The 26,948-nt window shown below is 43.5% G+C and overlaps 1 long non-coding RNA gene across 1 annotated transcript in view; it reads right to left on the reverse strand.

Annotated features, from left to right (window-relative positions):
- LOC101036484 (uncharacterized) overlaps positions 1–11,482 on the reverse strand; it is a 37,722-nt gene extending 26,240 nt beyond the window's left edge. The window contains exon 1 of the long non-coding RNA XR_167563.3: positions 11,049–11,482. This is a non-coding gene — a long non-coding RNA (uncharacterized LOC101036484). The remainder of the gene's footprint in view (positions 1–11,048) is intronic.
- Between the last annotated feature and the right edge of the window lie 15,466 nt (positions 11,483–26,948).

The following is a 26,948-nucleotide window of genomic DNA, read 5'->3' on the forward strand; positions in this document are numbered from 1 at the left end:
TCCCCTTATGCTGCTTCCACACTGCAGGGGGCATTGCCACCACCTGCAGGATCAGTGTTAAGGGGAGGGCAGAGAAGTAGCTGGCATTGCTTAGGCTCCTCTGCTACTGGTAAGAACTCATCCACCTGGTCACACCTCACCACAAACGAGGTTGGGAAATGTAGTGCATCTCTGTACTCAGGAGCATGCCCTGGTGCTTAGTGATATGGTTTGGTCTTGTGTCCCCACCCAAATCTCATCTTGAATTGTAATCCCTGCATGTTGTGGGAGGGACCTGGTGGGAGGTGGTTTCCCCCTGCTGTTCTCGTGATCGTGAGGGAGTTCTCAGGAGAACAGCATCGGAAAACCAATTCTCCTACCTCAGCCTCCTGAGTAGCTGGGACTACAGGTGAAAGCCTCCACACCTGGCTAGTTTAATGAGTCTGGCACACCTCCCCCTTCATTCTCTCTCTCTCCTGCTGCCATGTAAGACGTGCTCGCTTCCCCTCTGCCTTCTGCCATGATTGTAAGTTTCCCTAGGCCTTTCTAGCCATGTAGAATTGTGAGTCAGTTAAATCTCTTTCCTCTGTAAATTACCCAGTCTCAGGCAGTTCTTCGTAGCAGTGTCCGAACAGACTGATACACTTAGTATGTGTTGAATGAATGAAAATAAATGTAAAAGAGTCTTCTAGTTAACAATTAAACATTTCAATTTCCCTTTGAAAACTTTCACTAAAGCTGCAAAAGGAGGTTTAAGAGGATAAAATACAGCCCTGTCCAGTTTGAGCCTATGGGGTACACTTGCACCATGCAAGACATTCATAAATAAGCCAATCTTCAGTTATCATGGGTGTGACCTAATTCTCTGTCCTGTCCTCCGTATAAGCTTCTACCCATCATACAAGCTAGTAAGGCATGGAGAAAGATGCCCGCTGGGAGGCTAACAGGGAATATTGTGTCTTTCCATTTGCTAACTCCCCATCTTCCACTTAGGCCCTTCAGCCACTTTCCCATAACTTCAACGGAATTGCTACATTCCTCTAAGGCCCTGGCCTATTTATTCCAGGTAGGGTGATGATTATGAAATAACAAAGGGGGGGAAGGAAAACCAAGAATTGTATAGCAAGCATTGTTTTCTTCTAAACCTTGTTAAAAGTATAACTCTAAGATGTACATATGAGCATACTTAACAAAGCCCTGTGGGACAACTGGTATGCAGGGCAACGGATCGGTAGATGTCTTCTATGTCTGCGCTTAATGTAAGTAACTAGGGTCTATTCATGGGACTTCTGTACTATCCCTGGGGAGTTTTACACATCAGGGCCCCTGTTCCAAGCACCAGTGGTGAGGTTGAAGTCTATAGGCCTTTTTAAAGTATTAGACGCGTAATCACTATATGAAAGAAATACAATTGGTGTCTTTTTATATAGTGGTATAGGGGCTTTGATAATTTCAGAAAAATAATCCGTTTGCTAATAGGAGACAATTAACAGAGTGCTATGTGCTACACACAACTCTAGAGGCTGTGGATAGGATAATGGGCAATTAGTTCAGAATTTCTTAAAGAAAAACAAGCAGAGCACAGTGCAGGGTTCAGCCATCGTGAGTTGGCATGGGGGCCAGATGATTGGGTTTTTTGTTTGTTTGTCTTGTTTTCGTTTGTTTGTTTTTAGATGGAGTCTCGCTCTGTTGCCCAGACTGGAGTGTAGTGGTATGATCTAGGCTCACTGCAACCTCCACTTCCCAGGTTCAAGCAATTCTCCTACCTCAGCCTCCTGAGTAGCTGGGGCTACATGTGAGAGCCTCCACACCTGGCTAGTTTTTGTATTTTTAGTAGAGATAGGGTTTCGCCATATTGGCCAGGCCGGTCTTGAATTCCTGATGGCAGGTGATCCATCTACCTCGGCCTCCCAAAGTGCTGGGATTACAGGCGTGAGCCACCATGCTCAGCCCATATGATCTTTTGTTGTGGGGTTGCCCTGTGCCTTTTAGTATGTTTAACATTATCCCTGGCCTCCACCTTCTAGCTATTACCCTAAATTGCAGGTGCACTGCCAGCCCCAGGCATGGCAACTAAAAATATTTCCAGATTTTGCCAAATGTCCTCTATGGGGAAAAACCATCCCTTACTGAAAACCACTGCTCTAGTGATAAAGAGCATGGTCTTTGGGATAAGAGCTGGGTTCAAGTCCTGGCCTTACTAACGTGAATTTTCAATCCCAAGGCAAATGTCCTTACCCTTCTGGGCCTTAAGTTTCTTTATCTGTCAAATGGGTTAATAGCAATGTGACATAATACAATGAATGTAAGAGACTTAGGTCAGTGCCTGGCACATAGAAGTACCCTGGAAGTGTTATCTAAGGAGTATGGAGTTTAGTTTACTCTGGGACCATATCAAAGCCTCACTTAATATAAAATCTAGAAAGTTACTTACCATACCAGCTTTTAAGGTTTCAGCAGGGTTTTCTGTACCATTACAAACATATCTGTGACCTTGTGTCTTTGTTCATGTAAAGTATTGTTTTAAAATATTAAATAAGACCAGGTGCAGTGACTCACGCTTGTAATCCCAGCACTTTGGGAGGCCGAGGCAGTTGGATCACGTGAGGCCAGGAGTTCAAGTGGAGCCTGGCCAACATGGTGAAATCCCATCTCTACTGAAAATAAAAAAATTAGCCGGGCGTGGTCATGAGCACCTGTAATCTTAGCTACTTGGGAGGCTGAGGCATGAAAATCACTTGAACCCAGGAGGTGGAGGTTGCAATGAGCCAAGATCACACCTCTACACTCCAGCTTGGACAACAGAGCAAGACTCCATCTCAAAAAATATTAATCTGTATTAAATAGGATATCATATATATATATATATATATATATATATATACACACACACACACATACAGAAACCCTGTTTAATACAGATATCCTATTTAATATATATCATATATATGTGATATGCATATTATATATATATATTATGTGTGTGTGTGTGTGTGTGTGTGTGTGTGTATGTGTGTGTGTGTGTGTATAATAGGATATCTATAGTGTTGGCATACAGGTAGAAAACCACTAAAGAATTCTTGTGCTGGGTGTGGTGGCTCACGTCTGTAATCCTAGCATTTTGGGAGGCCGAGGTGGGCGGATCATGAGGTAAGCAGTTTGAGAGCCTCCTGGTCAACATAGTGAAACCCCGTCTCTACTAAAAATACAAAAATTAGCCGGGTGTGGGTGGTGCGTGCCTGTAATCCCAGCTACTTCAGAGAGTGAGGCAGAGAATTGCTTGAACCCAGGCAGCAGAGTTTTCAGTGAGCCAGGATCACATGACTGCACTTCAGCCTGGGTGACAGAGCAAGACTCTGTCTCAAGGAAAAAAACACAATTCTTGTTTTTAGCTGGGCTTAGTAGTATGCCTGTAGTGCCAGCTACTCAGGAGGTTGAGGCAGGAGAATTGCTTGAACTCAGGAAGCAGAGGTTGCAGTAAGCCAAGATTGTGCCACTGCACTCCAGCCTGGTGACAGAATGAGACTCTGTCTAAAAAAATAGAATTCTTATTCTTAATTGAACAGTTCCATATTTTCTATAACTTATACCTTTGAAACAGTGCTTTGACCCGCTGGATACTGTGGCGACTCCCAAGAAAATGTGTTTTCCTGCAGGGATCTTTGTCCTCTCTTTCTGAAGATAAGGTCCCAACTTTCATAGTTTATTCAGTGTGATCAGAGCTAGCAAACAGCAAAAAGTATCAGAAGGAAGACTCGTGCAAGAAGGAATGCATACTTCCAGTAGCAACTCGATTTTCTCACCAGTGACTTTAAAGTTGCAAATAGCACCAAAATACTTCTGGTGTGTTCTCATCTCTGCTTCAAATTTGAGTTCATAATTTTGATCTCAAAGGAACTAGTGTATGAACAGCTGTCTGGATTGGGAGTGCTGAATGTAACATTCGTATGGAAGAAGCGGGAGGACCATGAACTGCAGTATCAGGGATAGTAAAATACTGTCAGTGATCATGGGGGATGTCATGGCCTAATCATCAGCCCATTGAAACTGACAAAATTGTACTGACAAGCAACATACTGACTTGATCAAAGAAATGTTAAGCTTAAATTGGACGGAGGGGCGAGGTACATTGGTTCCCATCTGTAATCCCAGCATTTGGGGAGGCTGAGGTGGGGGAGTTGCTTGAGCCCAGGAGTTTGGAAGCAACCTGGGCAACATAGTGAGACCCTAACTTTACCAAAAAAAAAAAAAAAATTAGCTAGGCATGGTGGTACCCACGTATATAGTCCCAGCTACTCAGGATGCTGAGGTAGGAAGATGACCTAAGCCTGGAAGGTCAAGGGTACAGAGAGCTATGATTACACCATTGCACTCCAGCCTGGATGAGAGTGCAAGACCGTGTATCACAAACACACACACACAACTGGAGAGATGAGAAGAAAAAATATGCATCAAAATAGATGTTTGAAAATTATAGCCAGGTGCAGTGGCTCATGCCTGTAATCCCAGCACTTTGGGAGGCGGCGGCGGGCTGAGGGGGGCAGATCACAAGGTCAGGAGTTCAAGACCACCCTGACCAACATGGTGAAACCCTGTATCTACTAAAAATTAAAAAAAATTAGCCAGGTGTGGTGGCACGTACCTGTAATCCCAGCTCCTCAGGAGACTGAGGCAGGAGAATCACTTGAACCCTGGGAGGGGGAGGTTGCAGTAAGCTGAGATGGCGCCATTGCACTCCAGCCTTGGCAACAGGAGACTGAATCTCAAAGAAAATTATGTAAGGCCAGAGGATCATTAAAAGACATTAAAAGAATAATACAAGTTTTGTGATATTTTTAAGAAACGATACAAGAATGATGATCAGAAATAGCCTTTATGCCTCCAGGTATCTGTATCTCAATGCACCTTATGTGGCCAATAAACAAAGGGAACTTGAAAGTTTAATCTAGGTGTGTAGAGACTCTGTGAGATCCCAAAAATTGACTGGTAGGTGTGGGATCCTTGAGTTAGTTAAAACGTGGTAGAAAATACATGCATCTGGATAAACACAGAAATAGAAGTGACATCCTTATGGGAATCTACCGTGGACCACTCAGACAGACAGACCTCTCAGCCAAGGCATTTTACCCATTAGTATGACCTTCGCATATGCAAAATGTGCCAGTCGTAGGGTTTGTGAACTCTCCATACATTAGCTATGCACCTCCTTCTGTTAAAGATACACTTCCAGGCTGGGTGCTGTGGCTCATGCCTGTAATTTCAACACTTTGGGAGGCTGAGGTCAGGAGTTCAAGACCAGTCTGGCCCACATGGTGAGACCCCATCTCTTCTAAAAATACACAAATTAACTGCAGATTGTGGCAGGTGCCTGTAATCTCAGCTACTGGGGAGACTGAGGCAGGAGAATCGCTTGAACCTGAGAAATGGAGGTTGCAGTGAGCTGAGATTGTGCCACTGCACTTCACCCTGGGCGACAGATCAAGACTCTGTCTCAAAATAAATAAATAAATAAAAATATACACTTTTGGAAACACTCTTGACCCGCCTTATTTGACATTTCATCTGTTAGAAGGTTGAGAGAGCCAGCAGAGAAACTGCTAAATTTGGTCTTAATGCTAATAAATCCGGAGGAACTGGCTGATGGGACCCATTTCAATAGGATTTTTAATTTAGTTTTATCAAAGTTACTTATATACAGTTTTTAGATTCATACAATTGTACCAGCCTTGTAAAAATATGCATAATTTCTCTCCCCAAATCTCCCATCTAGCTCCTACTCTTTTAGGGTGAACTCGTTTAATCTTTAAATTGATTCCGTAGAACTTTACCTCCGTATCACTCAATAAAATGCTTTTGTTGCTGTTTCTTTGTTTCACTGTCTTTTTTTTTTTTCTGGAGACACGGTCCCACTCTGTTGCCCAGGCTGGAGTACAGTGGCATGATCTAGGCTTACTGCAACCTCCATCTCTTGAGTTCAAGAGTCTCATGCCTCAGCCTCCTGAGTAGCTAGGACTATAGTCACATGTCACCACACCCAGCTAATTTTTGTATTTTGGGATAGAGATAGGGTTTTACCATGTTGGCCAAGCTGGCATCGAACTCCTGACCTCAAGTGATCTGCCCACCCCAGGCCTCCCAAAGTGCTAGGACTACAGTGGTGTGAGCCACTGTGCCTGGCCTTGTTGCTATTTCTTGATTTCTATTTGTAGGCATTATCTACTGACTTCCCACTGCGAAAAATGAGGGCCAAGCTCTCTTTTAAATGCCCTTTCAAAAAAACCTCATAAAATTCCCATCTTGCCAATATTGTGATATTGTCATTTTTATCCGATCAGTAGTTAGCCTAGTTGAGCCATGTAGTACTCTGTTTACTCTTCCTTTCCTGAATAACTGGTTTTGGTGGTTCTATTTTTGCTTTTCTTAGTCTTCTGTCATTGACACATACCTGAAGTCTCCCCGGTAGGGGAGGCCATCTCTCAATGTATGCATACCTACTGGGCGTTCTACCCATTTTGTCTTCTTATGAAAGTTCTCCCAGAGCCCCCCTTGGCACTGCTTGATCTTTAAGCCTGGAGCCCAGCTGTTGCTTCCGGATGTCCCTCCCTGTCCATCATCCTGTAGATTCCTTTCTTCTCCTTGATATGTTAGAGTCTGTTTTCTGCATCCTCTTTGATTTTGTCTCCCCCTGGGAGTAGGTACTATTCTGGGCTCCATTTCACAGATGAGCCAAACCAAGGCATCAGGAACTTAAGTAAAATTCCCTAAAGTTGTAAAGCTTTGTCACAAGCAGCACAGCTAAGCCTCAAACTTAGAATCCAACACCGAACTTAGACTCTTTTTTTTTTTTTTGAGACAGTTTTACTCTGTCACCCAGCCTGGAGTGCAGTGGCATGATCTCGGCTCACTGCAACCTCTGCCTCCTGGGTTCGAGTGATTCTCCTGCCTGAGCCTCCTGAGTAGCTGGGATTACAGGTGCCCACAACCATGCCTGGCTAGTTTTTGTATTCTTAGTAGACCCAGGGTTTCGTCATGTTGGCCAGGCTGGTCTCGAACTCCTGACCTCAGGCGATCTGCATGCCTCAGCCTCCCAAAGTGCTGGAATTACAGGCATGAGCCATCGCACCCGGCCCAAACCTAGGCTCTTCATTATTCACTGGGCAGTCCTATATACGCTGGGCCCCACCCCACCACCCTCGGTGGTAAGGGCTTTGCACAGGCTGTGCCTCCCACAGTTCCGGTCAGTTTGTTACCACATTCCTCTCCTAAAGCACTTTTCCAGGCCCTGACTCACTGTCCCTCATGGCAGTTTCTTATTTCTAGGATTAGCTGGTTAAAACAAAAAAAAAAAAACTTCTGGGCATGTGACACTATTCTGGGGCCTTTAATGTGAGAAATAATGATCGAGTTAAATTGGAGCTCATTACCACAGAACGAGACCTCATCGAGCCCTCTTTTGGGGGGGTGGTTTAAGGATTTTTTTTTTTAAACCTCCTCCTCAGTAACTCTGACCTGGTACACCGGGGGAGAAGTGGGTGTTCAGAGTAGCAAATTTTTAAATAATAAGAAAGATCTCCTTTCATCAATGAAAAAAAAAGGGTCCATCCTCCATTGTTCTCACCAAATGCTGGCTGTTCCTTTGTTACGGTCTCATGGAAATTTCCTGAGCCCCTTAAGCCACTAATACCAGTTGTATCCCCAGCAGCAACAACACATACTTAAGGCATTATTTTCAGTGCAGCTTTTCCCATAATGAGTCTGACAATCCTGCTTTATGATTTGTTGAGTGGTTAATTCAAAATATACCATTCTCTAGAACCAGCTTTCCGGTGGAATCCCCGCTAGGCCTCCAGCCATTGGTGCGAAGGCTTGGCATATCCAGCTTCAAAGGACATCTGATTAGATGACGGAGTGGCCCTGTGCCTTGTGCTCCAGAAAGAGCAGCAAGCCTCTGCTCCTGCCCTCCGGAAGCTTCTAACACGTCATTGGTGAACTGTCAGCACCATGGTGACCAGGAATGAATGCCCATCTTGAGAAGGCACCTGATGTCTTCATAGTACTCATAGCCCTCTAGGTTTCAAAAGGATATCGACCACCAAGAGAAGCTACAGAGGTGGCAGGCCTTGAGATCAGACCACCTGAGGAACAGATAAAGGGACTGGGGTTATTTTTTAATCTGGAGAAGCAAAACATAAAGGCGAGGCATGTCAATTACCTCCAGACATTCGTGCCCTATTTTTTTTATTTTTTCTGTTTTTTGAGATGGAGTCTCACTCGGTCACCCAGGCTGGAGTGCAATGGTACGATCTCAGCTCACTGCAATCTCCGCCTCCCAGGTTCAAGTGATTTTCCTGCCTCAGCCTCCCAAGTAACCAGGACTACAGGTGTGCACCACCATGCCTGGCTAATTTTTGAATTTTCAGTAGAGATGAGGTTTCACCATGTTGGCCAGGCTGGTCTCGAATTCCTGACCTCAAGTGATCCGCGCACCTCGGCCTCCCAAAGTGTTGGGATTACAGGTGCGCGCCGCTGTTCCTGGCTGACTTTTAAAAGAGGATTGTCCTCCTTTTCCTGACTGGCCCCGAAGGGCAGAATGGGAATCAGTGGGTGGAAATGATAGGATGTCAGATTCTCACTGCAGATAAAAAAGAACTTTCCAATCAAGCTGTTGGGAAACTTCACAGCTTCCTTATGAGTATCTGTGTTTCCTTTTCCTGGAAGCATCAAGAGAGATGAGATGTCCACAGGTATTCTAGAAGAGAATCAGGTACTCGGCCATAAGTAGGACTAATAATCTCAAATACACCTTCTAATTACAGGGCTCCATGACTCTAAGAGGTAGAGGTTTATGAAACACTTATAAGAGAAAGAGCTTTTGACAATTTTTAAGAAATAGATTTTCTAGATATAAGATGCTGCTTTAGACTAGGGGGCAGCAAACTTTTTCTTAATGGGCCAGTGAGCAAGTATTTCAGACCACATGGTCTTTTTTGTGAGTACTCAACCATGTTCTATCGCAAAAGCAGCCATAGACGATACACAAACGAATCAGCAGGTCTGTGTTCCAGCGAAGCTTTATTTACAAAGCAGGCAGTGGCTAGATTTAGCATATGAGCCAGAGTGTGCCATTGCCTGCTTTGGGGGATGCTGGGTGCTGGGAAGCTCAAGAGAGACTGTGGGGAAAGGCTGTGCTAACGCCCCACGTGTGTGAGAGTGTCACATGGATAGACAACATTCATATGCGCATCTCTCTTTATGCGGACGTCTATTTGTGTGAGTGTGGTTTGGAGAGTGGTGAGGAAAGAAAGAAAAAGAGCACATGGACACCCACAGAGAAACAAAAGCTCTAAGAAAAGACACGGTGGTCATAGTCTGTGCGGGCCAGTTCTCTGTCACAGTGATGTAAAGACGCCAGCCCCAGAGGTACCCCAAGGGGAGTTGTTCACAGTGTCTGAAATTCTGACTGCTTCGCTCTCTTTGCTGTGGGCATCGGCCTTGAGAAGGAAAAGACCTTACTAAACGTAACCATGTCCTGAAGGAAGGAAAACACAGTTACTCAGATCGGTGTGTGGGCTTGGCGGGTCGTCACAGAGCCCTTCTAATAGGGAAACGGGGCCAGATCAGTGTCTGATGTAACGGGGAGTGTCAGGAAGTCTTCGACGCCCGGGAGGAAGGGAGCTAACAGTGGGAGCTGGGGGAGGGCAGAGACCTGTCTGCTGTCCTAGCAGGTTGGCTTAGGGATACCCCTCCATGGGGCCTCCAATCCCCTGCCCATTTACCCGTGGTAGGGATGGGGTCATTTTAAACAGAGCATTTCAAAAGCAGCTGCTGAGCGTTTGCAGAGACCAGGATACTTTTGGTTCCTTGCGGTGGCATGGTTATGTAGATTCAAGATGGCGAAAATACTGTGAATTCTAAGTTCCTTGGGGTCAACATGCATTCCTGGAGCCTTGGGTGTTCCCAGATCATTACCGTTTGGTGCTTTCTGACCACTTTCCTTATCAATTGTCCGTGTCTTCTAAACGCATCCCTTTTGTTCACCCTGACTTTAAAAGCCTGCTACCCCAGGAACACCCCACACAGATCTGGACAGACACAGGCACTTCCTCAAACATCCAAGAAGCCCTGCAGCCGCCATTTGCTGCTGCTTCCTGTTCCCATGGTGGCCATTTTGTCACATCCAAGGAGAGGGCAAGAACAGCCCCCCCTACTGCTTCTCAAGTGCACCGTGTGGTACTGATTTTTTTCCCAGTCATCTCTAAACAGAGGTTTCTCTTCCCCTCCTCCACGCTCAGCATCTGAGGGCACCATGAGCGTGCCCTGCATTTGAAATCTGACATCTCCCTCTCTCACTCATTCACTCCGTCTTCAGCTTGGCAGAGCGCCTAAAAATTGGTATCCCTTTAACTAGGCGAGCTGTTCTTCTGCTGGGAGATGACCTTTTACACAGAAGATAGGACTGTCATACGTGATCTCTGATAGATGGAAGTTTCCTGGGTGCTCCGACAAGGAATGGTACCACAGCGAAAAGCAGCACGGTGTTTGCAGGGTGCTTCTGTGCAACATGTATATAAAGTTATCTTACTATACATGGTCCTAAATAAATTATTATCAGTTCTTGAAAGCGCTGCTAGCCCTATTGAGACACAACTGTTTAATTTTTTTGTTTTCATTGAAAAGAAAAATTTTGTCAGATTTAAAGACTCCTGGGGAAGGATGGGGGAAAAGTCACTGAAAAGAGGCAGTTTTTCTGTGGGTTTTGCAGAAATTCATTGTAGTCTCAAAGTTGTGAAAATAACCCCTTTTTGAGAAAAACAATCCATCCCACAGACTTGGGGAGTGAACCACGGAATGGCTTTTTCTTCTCCAAGATATAATATCATGAAGTCTTCCACATCACTTCTTGTTTCTTATAAGAAGCCTAATGTCTGATTTTCCTTCAAGCAGAACATTAGTTGTTATTGTTTTGCAAAATGTTCATCTATATTATCATGCAGTGGGGGGAGTCACAAAGCAGAATGAAATGTGAAATTTCCAAAATGGGCAATGAAAAGGATCTGCTCATCTGGCACAAATCCACTGGGTACCACTCTCAGTGTTAATGAATCTGAACTTCAGAAGCTTGTCATTTACGCCAGTGATGCAGGTGCCACGGGTCTTTAGTGCACTGTGGAATCAGGGCCCACACAGGCTCGTATCCTATGCGGGAAGAGGGAACAGGCTGTACCGGGGTTGTTTTGAGTCCCTGCATTTCTCTAGTTTTTAAGTAATACGGCTGCTCTTGGGAGTGGAAGGACCATCCTCTTTGCCGTCGGTCCCTTTCTCAAAACTCCTGGAAAAAATGGATCCTGAGGGAATTCCTAGCTTATGCAAGAGAGATCACTAACACATGTCCTCACTGGATGATGCTCCCCCTGACCAAATAGAAGGAAATTCTGTGTGGCTGGAGTCTGTGTAATCCCACCCTAAGCCAATTCCAGGTAGCCCAGCAGAATTCAGTGATGACAGCCCGATTGTCACTCAGCAACCCCTCCAGTCTCTGGAATCTTTCTTTTTTTACTTCCACATACATGGCCTGAGTTTCTGATTCTCAGGGTCATTGCCTAAGGACTGTGCAGGGCTCCTGAACACCTTCGTGAAGTAGCCACCTGTCAGGCAAACCCAGCAACAGGTCTGTTGCCAGGACTGAGATTCTGACATTACGCTTCCTAATGTTGGGTTAGGAAGGAATTGTTCCCTATGAAAATGCAAACCCCTCCAGGAGGCTAAAACAGTATTAATGTTATGTCTGTAATATTAATTTTATGGTTTGATGATAGCCTTATACCTGACCACTATATGCTTTATCTCATCTCTCTGCGATAACTCAGGAGAGCTTATATTTTAAAAATAAGCAAACTGGGATTCAGAGCTTTTAAGTTGCTTACTTATATATACATATCCAGTGAGAGGTGAGCCTGGAATTCAAATCCAGATCAATCTGGTTAAAAAACTGGGGAGACTGACTCCTGCGGGTTGTTTGATAAGATCCTTTCCTACCTGTTTACTGGTTGAACGCTGTTTGGGTAAGAGAGTTAAACAGAGACAGAGAGAGAGGAAGAGAAAGAGAGAGAAAGAGCGTACGAGCGAGCTGTGGTTAATTTAGGGTCAAGAAGATGCTAAGAGAACATGGAACAGTGCTAAAGAAAACATGACCTGGTGTCGTTTTGCCTGAGATGACCCACCCTTCGGTAGGTTCTTTGGTGGTTCTTTGTGTTAGTCCAAACTACACCATTTTGTAAACCCCCCACCATTTCACAGACCTTAGTGAAGTGAAACATTCCACGGGGGTTCAGGCCATGAGAGACATCCTGCCCATCTGCCTGACGCCAAGACACAGGAACATCCTCATCATAACCTGCTGGAAGAAAGTGCAAGGAACATGACATTCCATGCGAGCAGAAGCCAGACGGCCTCATCATGGGAATGTCTCATCAGTATCATCCCAGGCAGCAAGCCACACTGCCTAGGCCCCTCCTGCCCATACCTATAAGTATCCCGGCCTGGAAGCAGTGGTAGGCACTGGCATAGGCTGGTCCTCCACCTCTGTAGGGTCTTACGCTGGACATAAAGGCTGCATTTGCTGTAGCGCTGCCACTGTCTCGCTGTGTGTTTCTTTAACTCTCAACTTCCCTTTAAAACCTAACACATAGCTCCGTTGACTTGTGGCAGGATTCCTGAACCCTTTCCCAGGATTCTTTTTCTTGAAACTGAGGGACTGTTTTGACATGAGCTGGTTGCAGTTGGAGAGATCCGAGCTCCCGGGGTCTATAAGTGATAGCAGCCGTGGTGATGGTCAAGGCAGCAAGCGTCCCCGCTCCAAGAAAGGCAGCTGTTTACTAATGCTCCTCCTGACATGTGCCAAAACGCGTCCAAACTTGCAGGATTCTCATGCGGGAGTGTTCATGGCCCTAGCTGCTCAGCCACAGTTAGATGGCAAGTTTTAATAACTTCCCATCTGAATTTTTTTTTCAGCTGCAAAGCACAAAAATTGTTAACTCCAAATGGCAGAAGCAAAAAGGGCTGTGTGGGCTCACATAACTGAAAAACCCATGGGAACATCTCGGTGGCTAGAGGTAGCATTGGATTAGGAGCTTAAACAAAAGTTACCAAGCTTCTTCTCCCATCTGTTGCTTGGAACTATCCCCTCCATACTTGTTCCTTTCCCTCTCAGAGTCCCCTCTTAAGGTCATGAGATGCCTACAGCAGCTCAGAGTCTATGTTGTCTAATTACAGATGCTCCAGGAAAGAACATCATTTTCACAGAAGTCTCTGGGAAAGTCCCATGGAAACCCAGTGGGTCACATGCTCACCCCTGAACCAATCAGGGTAACTTAGGCGGGAAGCAAGGTGCTGATTGGGCTAAGACTGGAGTCAGCCTGGCCCAAAGCACGAGTGGAAACGGGAGGAGAGAACTATTTCAAAACGGCTGCCATCAGGAGCAGGATGAATGGATGCGGGAAGTCAAAAGGCAATGCAAGTCCACTGAGCTGTCTGTGTAGATTTGTGGCTATCCATGAACTAAGCGGGAGTGTTCCCATCTCTTCCTTGGTGTATGCTGCTAGGCTCGTATCAGTAAGTGAGGCCAGTGAGGAGAGAAATGGGGATTCCCAAGACTTTTTCTTTGATTGCAGCCGACTCAAGTTATGTGATACTGCAGCGTCAAACTCGTGCCTTGTACAAGATTGGTAGCTAATGTTTAATGGTTCATCATTTTGTTTGTTTTAGAAAAAGAGAGTGCCTAAAACCTTGCATTGCAAAGGGTGACTCCAAGACTAACTGCATCAACATCAAGTGAAAGCTTCTTAGAAACATGAACTCCTTGACCTCCCCTCAGACCTGCTAAATCCAGGGAGTTGCCTAGAGCAAGAGTCTGCAAATTTTTCTGTGAACAGCCAAATAATAAATATTTCAGGCTTTGCAGCCCATGTGATCTCTGTTGTAACTACTCAAGTCAGCCTACCATCAACAGCTCAAAAGCGGCCCATAGACTATATGTAAACACAGGGGTATGGCGCTGTTCCAATAAATCTTTATTTATAAAAACAGAGTGCAGGCCAGATTTGGTCCTTGGGCTGCAGTTTGCCAATCCCCGGCCCAGAGCATCTGACATCATGGCAGAAAGATGCTCTCATTCACATGGTTGTTGCCTCTTTTGGGGTCTGTATCCAGATGGATGATTAGAATGTGATTCCAAAATAATCTGCTCATTCATTCGTTTATTTCTTTGAAGCGTGTGTATGGAGCACCCGCGAGTTGGGAGGCCTTTGGGCAATGCAAAAACGATTGCAGGATCCTGAATTTCATGAGTGTCTCCCACATGGCAGATACTTGTTGGAAGGCATGCGTTCTTCCGGGTGTGCAGAAATGTGTGCTTGCACAGAGCACAAGGCACGGCTGTTTTGTTAAAGACCAGCATCCTTGGCAAGCAGAGTCCATTGTGCCCATCTCCCTGGGAAACCAGACGCAAGCTCAGTCATGGAGAATAGAGCATCCTCAATTTGCCCAGATGCAGCTGTGAGGGGCAGAGTTGGAGGAGAGCTAACACTGCCCACCCCCCAAGCCCCCAGTTCCTTTGGATCCACTTTCTTGTGCTTGCTCCACAAGGGATTTCTGGCAACAGAGAGGCCTCCACAAAGATAAGCCGCAAGAGCTCTGTTGCTGGATGCAAGGTCCCTCTGTGGCAATGCTATTCTCTTCCCTTTGCAGAAAATGTCAGCTCCACTGCCTCTCCCAGGCAGCTCTCGTCTGTGTGCGTTCTTTCGTTTTTCTCCAGAGATCCCTCCTGTCCAGATGTTTTTTATTTTACATTTGAAAAAGCGGAGGCTCTGCACCAAGCCACAGGGCTGCTCTACAGCCTGGGCTTTTTGCCTCAGGCTTCCTAAACCGAGGGAGGGAGGGAGGGTGGGAGGGATGTTCCTTTGTGCTGCCTGTCACTTCAGCTGCTGTCCCTGCTGCTGGGTGGGTGGCTGGAGTTTCCAATCCCGCTTCCTAGCTGAGGAGAAGCAAGTCGTTATTTCATTCTGACCATTTATTACTTGAAAACTGTTGGCTTCATATGTGGACACACGACTTCAGTTAAGTCATTGGGTCCCCAAGCCTCAAGAGCAGAGAAGAGATTATTCAGTGCAACCCCATCCTCCCCATGTGGGCATGTGGGGGGCGGCCAGGCACGTCCTCTGTCATCTCCTGTGTTAGTTTAGGATCCCCCTTCCTTGTCAGTTTCATCCACATCCTCCTGTGTCCTCCCTCTCATTAGACTAAGAATTCACTAGTTTCTTCAGATTGCAACAGATATTCTTGCCTCCCCTTCTATAACCAAAGCTAAGAGGAGCAACCGTCCTGAGCTATGGACGAGTATGGCAGGATTTCTCAGGGACTGCCCTCATCCAAGCTCTTGGGTTTCATCAACCAGAGACACACGTTTGTTTATATTGAAAGCTGGGGCTGGACGTGGTGGCTCACTCCTCTGATCCCAGCACTTTGGGAGGCTGAGGTGTGTGAATCACCTGAGATCGGGAGTTCAAGACCGGCTTGACTAACATGGAGAAACCCCATCTCCATTAATAATACAAAAATTAGCCAGGCGTGGTGGTGCATGCCTGTAATCCCAGCTACTTGGGAGGCTGAGGCAGGAGAATTGCTCAAACCCAGCAGGTGGAGATTGGAGTGAGCTGAGATCATGCCATTGCACTCCAGCCTGGGCAACAAGAGCAAAACTCCACCTCAAAAAAAAAAAAAGAAAACGAAAAAAAGCTGAAAAGAGGCCTACTATGTTCTGAACCTCACATACCCTCAAGGGAAGGATCAGGTAGTCAGCTCAAGGATCCTTGGTCTAGATGCCATAGCAGAGCATGGTAAAAATGTTTTCATCAAAAATCAGCCTACATTTATTGACCATCTATTAACCCTTCTCTTGGGAAAAGAGGGGTAGTCTGCAAAAACATCCCAGCCAGCTTCCCTGGTTTCCTGATTGCATCCTGCCCCCCACCATCCATTCCCTACACAGTAGCCTGAGTGGGCTTTTTAAAACATAAGTCATATTACTCTCTATCTGGAAACCTCCAAGGACTCCAATTGCACTTAAACTAAAATCCATACCCTTGGTCCATTTTTCTATTGGGTTGTTTGTCTTTTTCTTGCCAATTGTTAAGAGCCTTTTGTAGATTAGAGACATCAGTCATCCGTACTGCAAACATTCTTCTTAAATCTGTTATCTTCAGACTTTGTATATCACATCTTTGTCGTATAAAAGTTTTACGTTTTTATAAATTCAAATAGGTCCAGCTTTTCTTTTATGGCTTCTGAATTTTCTGACTTAGAATGGATACCCTTCATAATATGACCATACCTTATCACACCTGGATTTTTCTTCTAAGAGGTTTATATTTTACATTTAAGTCCTTGCTCCATCTGGAATTTATTTCTGTATTTGGTCAGAAATGGAGGACTACTTTATTTTCCTCTAAACCAGAGGTTGACAAAGTATGGCCAATAGGCCAGTTGCCTGTGTTTGTAAATAAAGTTTTATTGGAACACAGCCATGCCCATTCATTTATGTATTGTCTAGCTCTGCTCTCACGCTGTCATGGCAGAATTGTGTAGTAGCAGCAGAGACCATAATATTTTAGAACAAAGTCTAAATAAGCTCATCCAACCCGCAGCCCATGGGCTTCATGTGGTCCGGGATGGCTTTGAATGTGGGGCCTAATACAAATTTGTAAACTTTCTGAGAACAACATTGTGAGATTTATGCGTGGCTTTTTTTTTTTTTTTTTTTTTAGCTCATCAGCTATTGTTAGTGTTAATGTATTTTATGTGTGGCCCAAGACAATTCTTCCTATGTGGCCCAGGGAAGCCAAAAGATTGGATACCACTGGTCTAAAATATTTACTATCTGGCTTTTTATAGAAAAAGCTTGCCAACCTCTGCTCTAGATGACTAGCCATTAGTACTAGCGTAGTGTTTTAAATAAACCACTTTCTGCCCTCTGAAATGAAATTCTGCCCTTGTAGTAGATGAAATTCGAATGTGTCCTAAGACCTTTCCCAAGATTTTTCCATTCTGTTCCACTCATCTCTTTGTTTATCTCTCTCTGCCTAAACCACTTAGATTTGATTACAATGAGTTTATATATGGCTAGTCATATCTCTCACCACAATTTTTATTTTTCATGCTTTTCTTAGCTGTTCATGTAATTACCCTACCGTCAGAATTTAAGATATTTTTATCCATTTCCAAAAATAATGGAATTCTTACTGGAATTCTAATTAGAATATCATTAAATTTATATATGTTTACTGGGAAGAATATTTTACAGTATTAAGTCTTTCTATCTGAGAAAATATCTATTTAGTTCTTGTTTAGGGGTCTTTCAATAAGATTTTATAGTTTATTCATACAGGTCTACGTCAGTCAGGGTCTGGAGAAAGAAACCACACCAGTAATTTAAATGGGGAAAATTTATGGAAGATTTTAACTAGTAAAATATTGGCTAACTACTAAAAGAGTTAAAAGAAGACTCTAAGGAAGATAGGAATAGTACATACAAGAAGCAGCTACTATTTCTTGGACTCAAAGAGAGCAAGCAAAGATAGAACAGAGAGCCCAGGGTTGAAATTCAGACCTCACTAGTGAGGATACAGTGACCCCAGGAACATATAACTCAGCGTCCAAATTCCTCTTGTAGAAATAGGCTCTCATTATGTTTCCCAGGCTGGACTCAAACTCCTGGCTCAAGCGATCCTTCCACCTCAGTCTCCCAGACAGTTGGGGATTACAGATGTAAGCCCCTGCTCCTGGCCACCCAAGTTTCTCTTAGGTTAAATTTATCTCTAAGTATTTTTAAAGTTTTTTTTTTAATCTCTTAACCTCTCGTCATCTTTTTTCCCGTTCTCGTTTCTGGGTACTTCATGCTGGGAGAGAGCGAAGCGTTGGTTTTTGTGTATTTGTCTTTCCCTCTTTACTAAGTTGTCTCGTTTGTTTCACTAATGTTTCATTAGAGTCTCTTGGGCTTTCTAGGTATTCAAATATACCAACACAAAAGTGAGAATTTTATCTGCTTTTCTCAATGTTGATGCCAGTGATTTTATTTTCTTGTGTCAGTGCATTTCACTAGTTCCTCAGATAATGTAACTTTAGCAAGTTATCTACCCTGCGTTCTTTAAAAAATATTGAATTCCCTCTGTTCTTATTTTTTGTCTCGTAAATATGTCTAATTCTGAGAGATGTGTATGGATACCTCCAACTCTTACTTTGTTTTCATTAAAATCTTGTGTTTTTGTTTTTGTTTTGAGACAGAGTTTTGCTCTTGTTGCCTGGGCTGGAATGCACTGGCACGATCTTGGCTCACTGCAACCTCTGCCTCCCAGATTCAAGCGATTCTCCTGCCTCAGCCTCCCGAGTAGCTGGGATGACAGGAATGTGCCACCACGCCCGGCTAATTTTTATATTTTTAGTAGAGACGGGATTTCTCCGTCTTGGTCAGGCTGGTCTCGAACTCCCGACCTCAGGTGATCTGCCCACTTCAGCCTCCCAAAGTGCTGGGATTACAGGCGTGAGCCAATGCACCTGGCCACAATCTTGTATTTTAAGCTGTTTTTTTTTCCCTTACATATTTAACTGTTGCGTTGTATGGTGCATATAGGTTTATGGATATTATGTCTCCTTTATAAGCTGTGGTTTTTTACATTATATGATGTCATTCTCCATTCTTTTTCATACCTTTAACCTTACATTTCATTCTTTCTGATGTCCACATTGCTCCTTCTGCTTTCTCTTTTGCTTGGTTATGCGTCATCTATGCTTTTCATTTTCACCCGCCTTTGTCAATTTCTCATTGTTGTATCAATTAATGTAGCCATCCTCTAGAGTTTCTCCCGGAGTTTCACAGTTACTGTGTTTTTAGTCTCCAGAATTTCTGGTCGCTGTGTTCAGTGACTCTCAGTAGCCCTGAATGCTACCTTTGTTCAGAAGTAAGCATTGCACAATCCACGCTGCAATTTCCATCCTAATTTACCCCTGAATTGGCCCTGGAATCAGTGCCCTACAGAGTAGGGTAAATGCTTTAGCGGTGGACCCCAAATAAGACTCCAGCCTTTGTCCCTTATTACCTTGGACATGCCTCGTCTTATTTTTGCTCATGTTGACCCAACCTCTTACTTGATAGAAAGACGGAAATGACCAACAGGGTCCTCTTCCTTTCTGCTTACATTAATACCTTCCATGTGTTGAGTTCTGGTTCTGTGGCAGTAACTTTGCATACTCTGTATATATTGTCTTACTTCATTCTCACAAGAATCCTGGGGAATAGATTGCCGTCTGTGGTATGTGGGTGAAGAGAGTTAGGTAGCCTGCCTATCTATGGAAACACAGCCTGTAAGTAGCCGAGATGGAACTTGGCTTTTATTCCATTTTACCTTGTATCCTGCTTTTTCTGTGTCCAGAGTCTCCCAGCCCACAATACAGCACTGAGATTGGGGCTTGTGGAGTGTGGAATGATAGACTGGGACCTGGGCTGAGATTGGGGCTTGTGTGTCGATAGGAGCAGAAAGCCAAGGCATTCCAGAATGACCCAATAATGGCTACTTACCAACTTGGGCAGACTTCACTATAATATCTACTTGCCCTTAACATCTTTACTCCTCCATGACTCAGAAATCAGGTAATAGTGTTAAACATCTGAAAATTCAGTAAAAACATTATCAGAATATTTGGAATTATGTAGATGTAGGAGTATAAAACTCTCATCTCCCCCTCGCCAACATGCCATTGACAGATCCTCCTGATCGTCAGAATCATCCACACGCGGAGTTCTTGGGACTGTACGAAACACTAGCATAAAAGAACCTCAAGGTGTGCTGTCTTCTTCCTTGAGAGTTTTACACTTCAGTTAGAACATGTGCCCCCAAAAGAACAATCTTAAAAAGGCAGATGGCACGAAGCATGGGAAGGTACTACAGTAAGTATCTCGGAAGGTCAGAGGTGATGTTCTCCCAGGGAAAGATTTAAGGGGATAATGCACTTGAGCTAGGCATAAAGGGAGATAAGAAACTGAGCAAGTGAAAAGAAAATTCTGAGATGAGAGCAACGAGAGCCAAAGCATGGGGGGAGGAATATGTCACATAGAGAAGGAACAGAGAGCAGACCAAGTTGGTCAAGGACGAGGGTTATGGTGGAAGAGAATGCTGAGGTTAGTTTGGTGCAGATCAACCTCTGGTTAAAGACTTTGGCCCTTGTCCTGCAGGAAGCAAGAAGCGTTATCTTTTATAGTAAATTTATCTGTACGTAATTTTATAGTGTTTTTTTTTTAACCGTTAGCATTTCTTAGAACGGTGAAACCAGGTATACAAGAGTTGCTGAGAGATATTAATTTCACAGTGGCATACCTGGTGGATTGGAGTGGTGTGAGAAAGCGCAGTTTAGTAACCATATGAGAACAAAAACAAATGTTTTCAAAAAGAAAAGCTTTAAAGGGCCCATCATTTGGTGGGGAGGAATGATTAGCTTTATATGTTATCAAGTAAATGCAAATCAAAACAACTATAAGTTACCCTTCCTTACTCGTGAAATGCAAAAAGATCTTAATGATATTCCGTGTTGTCAGAGGAAGCATGTTGACTCTTTCATAGGCTATTAGTGGGAGTAGCAGACTTTTCAGGAAAGAAATGTGGACCATGCTTTTCCAAAATATCTGAGCCCTTTGACCTGTTATCCTCTGAAGAATTAATCCTGAGGATATAAGAATTTGTATAACATTTTTCAATACAAAAATCTCCATCGTAGCATTGTTTATAATAGCAAAAAAAAAAAAAAAAAAAAAAAGGAGTCACTTAAATGTTAGGAGATGGGGATTTGTTAAATGAATGATGGTGCCATGATGGTACATTCATATGGCTGAGTACCATGTAGCCACTAAAAGTGATGTCTGTGAATGGCAACTGAGATGGGAAGATGTGCATGAGAGAATATGCTCATCTTTACACATTGATTTCCAATACCACCTCTGTCATGAAATAAGCATCTAAATATGCAAGGATCCGTTTCTGTGCTCTTGGTTCTGTTCCATTGATCTAGTTGTCCATCTCTGTGCTGATACTGTCTTAATCACTATGGCTTTATGGTAGGTCTTAATACCCAGTAGGTCTAATTCCTTCTTGATGGCCACTATGTGAAGGACAGATTTGGGCGAGGGGGACAGAGTGAAAGAAGTGGGACCACTGGGGACACTGTTGCAGCAATCAAAAGTAGCCATGGGCTGGGCGTGGTGGCTCACGCCTATAATCCCAGCATTTTGGGAGGCTGAGGTGGGTGGATCACTTGAGGTCAGGAGTTTGAGACCAGCCTGGCCAACATGGCAAAACCCCATCTCTACTAAAAATACAAAAATTAGCCAGGCGTGGTGGTGGGCACCTGTAATCCCAGCTACTGGGGAGGATGAGGCAGGAGAATCGCTCGAATCTGAGGGGCAGAGGTTGCAGTGAGCTGAGATGGTGCCACTGTACACCAGACTGGGTGACAGAGCAACTCTGTCTCCAAGAAAATAAAAAAGCAGTCATGGTGGTGAAAATGTTTCTGAAAAAAATTGAAGTTATTGTTTGCCAAAGCCCAAGATATTAAAGGGCAATATTTAGAAGGTATTATCCCAATATATTGGCAGCTAAGTAAAATGTCTTAGATCATGGAATGACTCTCAAACCAGTTTTACAATTATCAAGACAGAAAAATCAGTTTTCAGTGGGACGTTGAATGTAAGGTGGGTCATCTGTATCTTCCACTGACACAGAGGATGTACATCCTCCTCCCCGTGACTGCCACGTTCTATCCACCTCTCAACCACGCCTCCGGAAAGTGTAAATCTTCTCTTATAGTTCTTGCCATGATAAACACCATGAATTAAGATTTCAACATTGATTGACTCCAGCCAATGATGCAAAAAGCGGGACATGGCTGTTCACACAACAAACATGAAAAAGTCCCAGGTGGCTGTGCCTTTTCAGAAGAACTAATAAATGATTTCAAGGGATTTCTTTCCTTTCATGAAAATGAAATGAATTTAAGTTCAGCAAGTAGGTGGTAGAAGCCTTGCCGACACGGCTGAAAAATTCTATGGACGAGCTGAGTAAAGGTCAGAGACAGAAAATGGTCCAGAACCTAAAAGAATTTTTGAAGCATTTTCTACACTGTTAAAGAACTGTAACAAGTCAGTAATGACATTCTCAAATTTGAACTGTTCTAGGCTTTAAGACTGTACCTTCAGCAATTATGATCGAGCCACAGCTTGGAAAACTCATTGATTCTATAACGAAAAATTATGTAAAGTCTAACATACGAAAGCAGCTGTCTCTATTGTTAATAGGAAACCAAATGAAGAATAAGCCATAACTTATCTTAAAGTTACCTACGGTGAAAAGGAGGAGGAAGAGAATAGCCGTGATGGCCATGAGATAGACTTCTCTGAATAGACTTCTCTTGTTTTGTACATTTGACTTTGGACATATGTAAATATTTACAGAGGTATAAATCAAAAGTAAAATTTCAAAAGCCATCCTTCAAATCAAAATGAAATGAAGGAACCCAATGGTGTATCCAGTGGATGGTGTTATCACAGAGAAGGAGCCATCTAAATTATTTTATAGTGTAGAAATTTGATGTACATCCTTTAGGACAAAAAGACCTATAAAAAATAGTAAGCTGTAGGCCGGGCGCGGTGGCTCAAGCCTGTAATCCCAGCACTTTGGGAGGCCGAGGCGGGTGGATCACGAGGTCGAGAGATCGAGACCATCCTGGTCAACATGGTGAAACCCCGTCTCTACTAAAAATACAAAAAAACTAGCTGGGCATGGTGGCGTGTGCCTGTAATCCCAGCTACTCAGGAGGCTGAGGCAGGAGAATAGCCTGAACCCAGGAGGCGGAGGTTGCAGTGAGCCGAGATCGCGCCATTGCACTCCAGCCTGGGTAACGAGCGAAACTCCGTCTCAAAAAAAAAAAAAAAAAAAAAATAGTAAGCTGTTTTCAGTAATGATATTGCTGATGACTGGATTTTTGTTTTTCTGGGACTGTTGGGTATCAGATGTGGGATAAAGCAAATGAGTATTTACATCATTGTCATGGAGAACTGAGATTTTTTAGCATGAAGAAAAGAAGATAGAGCTGAAGGATCAATAAAGTTAAATAAAAACTTGTAACTCTGAATTTGAGTGAGAAGTATCAGTATAAATTTACAATGTATTTTATCTTAAATATTTATAAATGCCTATATAGTTATATAATTTTATAGATTAAAGAGTGTGTGTGTGTATATAATTTTTGCTGTGTTCACTGCAAAGACTTGGAAACAGTGACTAACCCATTGGCAGTGACCAACCCTGACATCCAAATCTAAATAGTGCTTCTCACTAAAAGGACCCAAGGCTTTTTGGAGAAATGGCTAATTTCAAGTCTGAGGAAGGAAATACGCAAGATGAGCCTGAAATATTTTGTCACATCAAAAAGCAAGAATGGGTCAGGCGCGGTGGCTCACACCTATAATCCCAGCACTTTGGGAGGACAAGGCAGGCGGATCACAAGGTCAAAAGACGGAGACCATCCTGGCCAACATGGTGAAACCCCGTCTCTACTGAAAATACAAAAATTAGCTTTGCTTGGTGTTGTGTGCTTGTAGTCCCAGCTACTTGGGAGGCTGAGGCAGGAGAATCGCTTGAACCTGGGAGCAGAGGTTGCAGTGAGCCGAGATTACACCACTGTTGCACTCTAGCCCAGTGACAGAGCAAGACTCTGTCTCAAAAAAAAAAAAACAGCAAGGATGCATGAGTCAACTTGAAGTGTCATTAGCCAAAGGTGACACAAAATGATTACCAAAAATAATAATAACTGCCATGAATTTCAGTGGATTGAAGTGCACAGATCAAGTATGCCTAAATCCATGAGTTTATAGTGATTCAAAATGAATAAACAAAAACCAAAAACTCAAGGGAACCAAAAGGGGGGAAATTTTCATCTATAAAGCATTCCAGCTTTGTCAATTAAAAAAAAAAAAAAAAAGGAAAAAGAGAAGGAGGAGAAACAGGAAGAGCAAGAATGATAGAATTAAAAGATGCCCATTTTGTGAACCTTATAGAATTAATGGATGTAAGCAATGATGAAAAATAACTGCTCATTTCAAGAAAAGAGATTCAAGCAGGCAGTGAATCCCCCTGATAGAGATACCTACAACCACCTGTAACATAGTCTTGCCAAAGAAGTTAACCCGGTCAAGCCATTGAATCTCTCCACGGGCTTAACAGCGAGAAAGGAGACAGCAGAACATGTAAACACCACCATAAAAATGCAATCTGCAAAATCAGACTGTGTGAAACTCTATGGCACTCATGACCCAATTTCTTCAACAACAAAAGTTTTTTAAAAATCAAGGACACAAAGAGATGGAAAGGTCACCTCATTGATTAAAGAGACTTAAAAAGAGACCCATCAACCATTGCAATGTATGGGCCGTATTGGCTCCTAATCCAGACTTCGAAAGTAAAATGTATGGGACAATGAGAGAAATTTGAATACTGCTCGGATGTTAGATGACATGAAGGAAATCTTTTTAGGTGTGATCATGGTATTATGGTTACGTTTGTAAATTGTTTTATTGTGTTTTAGAGATGCATGCTGAAATAGTTACAGATGAAATGAGAAGTCTGAGATTTGCTTCAAAATAATCAAGCGAAGGAGAGTGGGAGGAATAGGTGAACCCAGGCTGGCCTTGAATGGCCGGTGACCCAGGCAGACCTTGATCATTGTTGAAGCTAAGTGATGAATACATGGAGGTTTGTTATTTTCAATAACAAAAAAATTTCAGGCATAATTCATACAATTTCATATTCTGTACAATTACATATGTCTGTATATATGTTTAAAAATTCCAAACATGTCATTCTTTTTTTTGTTTTTTTGAGACAGAGTCTCACTCTCACCCAGGCTAAAGTGCCATGCTATGATCTAGGCTCAGTGTTACCTTCACCTCCCGGGTTCAAGCAATTCTCTGCCTCAGCCTCCCGAGTAGCTGGGATTATCACAGGCACCCACCCCTATGCCCAGCTAATTTTTGTATTTTTAGTAGAGACGGAGTTTTACCATGTTGGCCAGGCTGGTCTCGAACTCCTGACCTTGTGATCCACTCACCTCGGCCTCCCAAAGTGCTAGAATTACAGACGTGAGCCACCACGCCCGGCCAAGATATCATTCTGTGAGAAATAACCCACCTGCTCTCTTTTCGTTCACATTTGTCCCTTCGCTGGCTCCCTCTTTTTCTCTGCTAATTGCTTTTCTTGCCTCTACGTCGATAGGTGATTCTGATGGACCTGCAGAAGGGTTAGAGGACCAGACAAGTCTGCTGCATCCCTGTTTACCCCATGCATGCTGCAATCCAGCCCTGTTCTCGCCCCAAGAGTGCATGTACTATGTAGCTTTGATTTTTGCAGATCCCGTCAATCTCGTGTGCAGTAACATAGTATTTATTTTAGCAGCATAACTTTGTTCAATAGCTTTGTAAGTCATTTGAGTCCAAAATTTGTACAATCATTAATAGTCTGAAGGGTTAACTCAAAATTTCCAGCTACACTTTCTTGTATTGTATAGGGAAATTGTACATCATAGTAATGACAGAGATGAGAGTTTGTGAAGCCCTCTTTGTAAATTTCTGAACCAAAGACATGTTCAGAGGCATGGCCTGAGGCACAGAAGGAGAATTTTATCATGTACCGCCTCATTTTGTTCTTTGAACACAGATAATCTCGTGCACCTGTCCTTAGCGGAACCTGTACTTTTTGCTTTCCTTCAGCAATCCAGTTCGTTCGGTGGTAGCTTGGTTTTCTGGCTAGCAGGAGTTGAACTGGGAACAGGACCCTCGGGAGTTTCCACATCCTGATCCTCTAAGACACCCATAAAGGAATCTCTCATGGGCAGGAGAGTATTAAGAGGCTCTTCCATATTGCCCCACATTGATCCGTCTCCTGAGGACCATTTGCCACGGCATGCTCATGGCTGCTGGGTCAGCAGGGGTAGAACACACTTGGTCTCTGCCTGTCTGATCCATCTTACCCAAAATTCCCGACCTGAGAACAATGTTTCATAAAACACAACACAGTTCAGCCAAAGGGCTAGGGAATAAATAGCCACCCAATTGGTGAGAAGTGGAAGGTGAAAAGCAGTCTCACAATTTTTCTCTCTACAGAAAATGGATCTGGAGACTTTGAACCCCCGCCCCCACACTGACCCCACAAATTTAAGTCCCCAGGCCTGGGTGTCTCTAATTCTTCACACTGGAAAAGTTAGAAGCCTCAGGACCAGTGGCAACTACAAGTGTGTCTCTGGATGTTCAACTCATTAAACTCTGTGAAAGCAATTTGACAGCATCTGGGATGTGTTTTGTCATTAGGGGTGGGATTGGCACTACGATTTATTTTAGCCAGGAAGAGGTGTGTGTGAAGGTGTCTGCATGCAAGGGTGTATGTTTCGAATGTAGGTGTCACTGAGTTTCTGTTAATGGATGGGTACGAGTTTTTTCAGGGTTTCGTTACTGTTTTTGTTTCATGTTGGTCCTACGGAAGAAATGCCCCTAAGCCCCAGGACTTTGATTCATTTGAAAATTCTGTGCTACTCTCCAATGTCACTGGAATTGCCCAAAGTCCTTTCCTTCCTCAAAACCATGGGCCCTTTTGGCCGTGATTATTCAGAGCAGCCGGAGAAAAATCATCTCTGAAATTTACATTTCCCTTTCCTTTTACCAAGAGAAGCAAGTTGTCATTCTAATTCAACAACAACTTCATTACAGGATGCAAGGAGTAACACCTTTGAATTAACTTTTACTAAATTCTAGTTTAAATAAAGTCTTGCAAATAATTGCTTGAGTATAAATTATTTACCCATTGATTCTGTATTTGAATTTG

Source organism: Saimiri boliviensis, chromosome 1 (genome assembly GCF_048565385.1).
Source record: "Saimiri boliviensis isolate mSaiBol1 chromosome 1, mSaiBol1.pri, whole genome shotgun sequence".
NCBI classification, from domain to species: Eukaryota; Metazoa; Chordata; class Mammalia; order Primates; family Cebidae; genus Saimiri; species Saimiri boliviensis.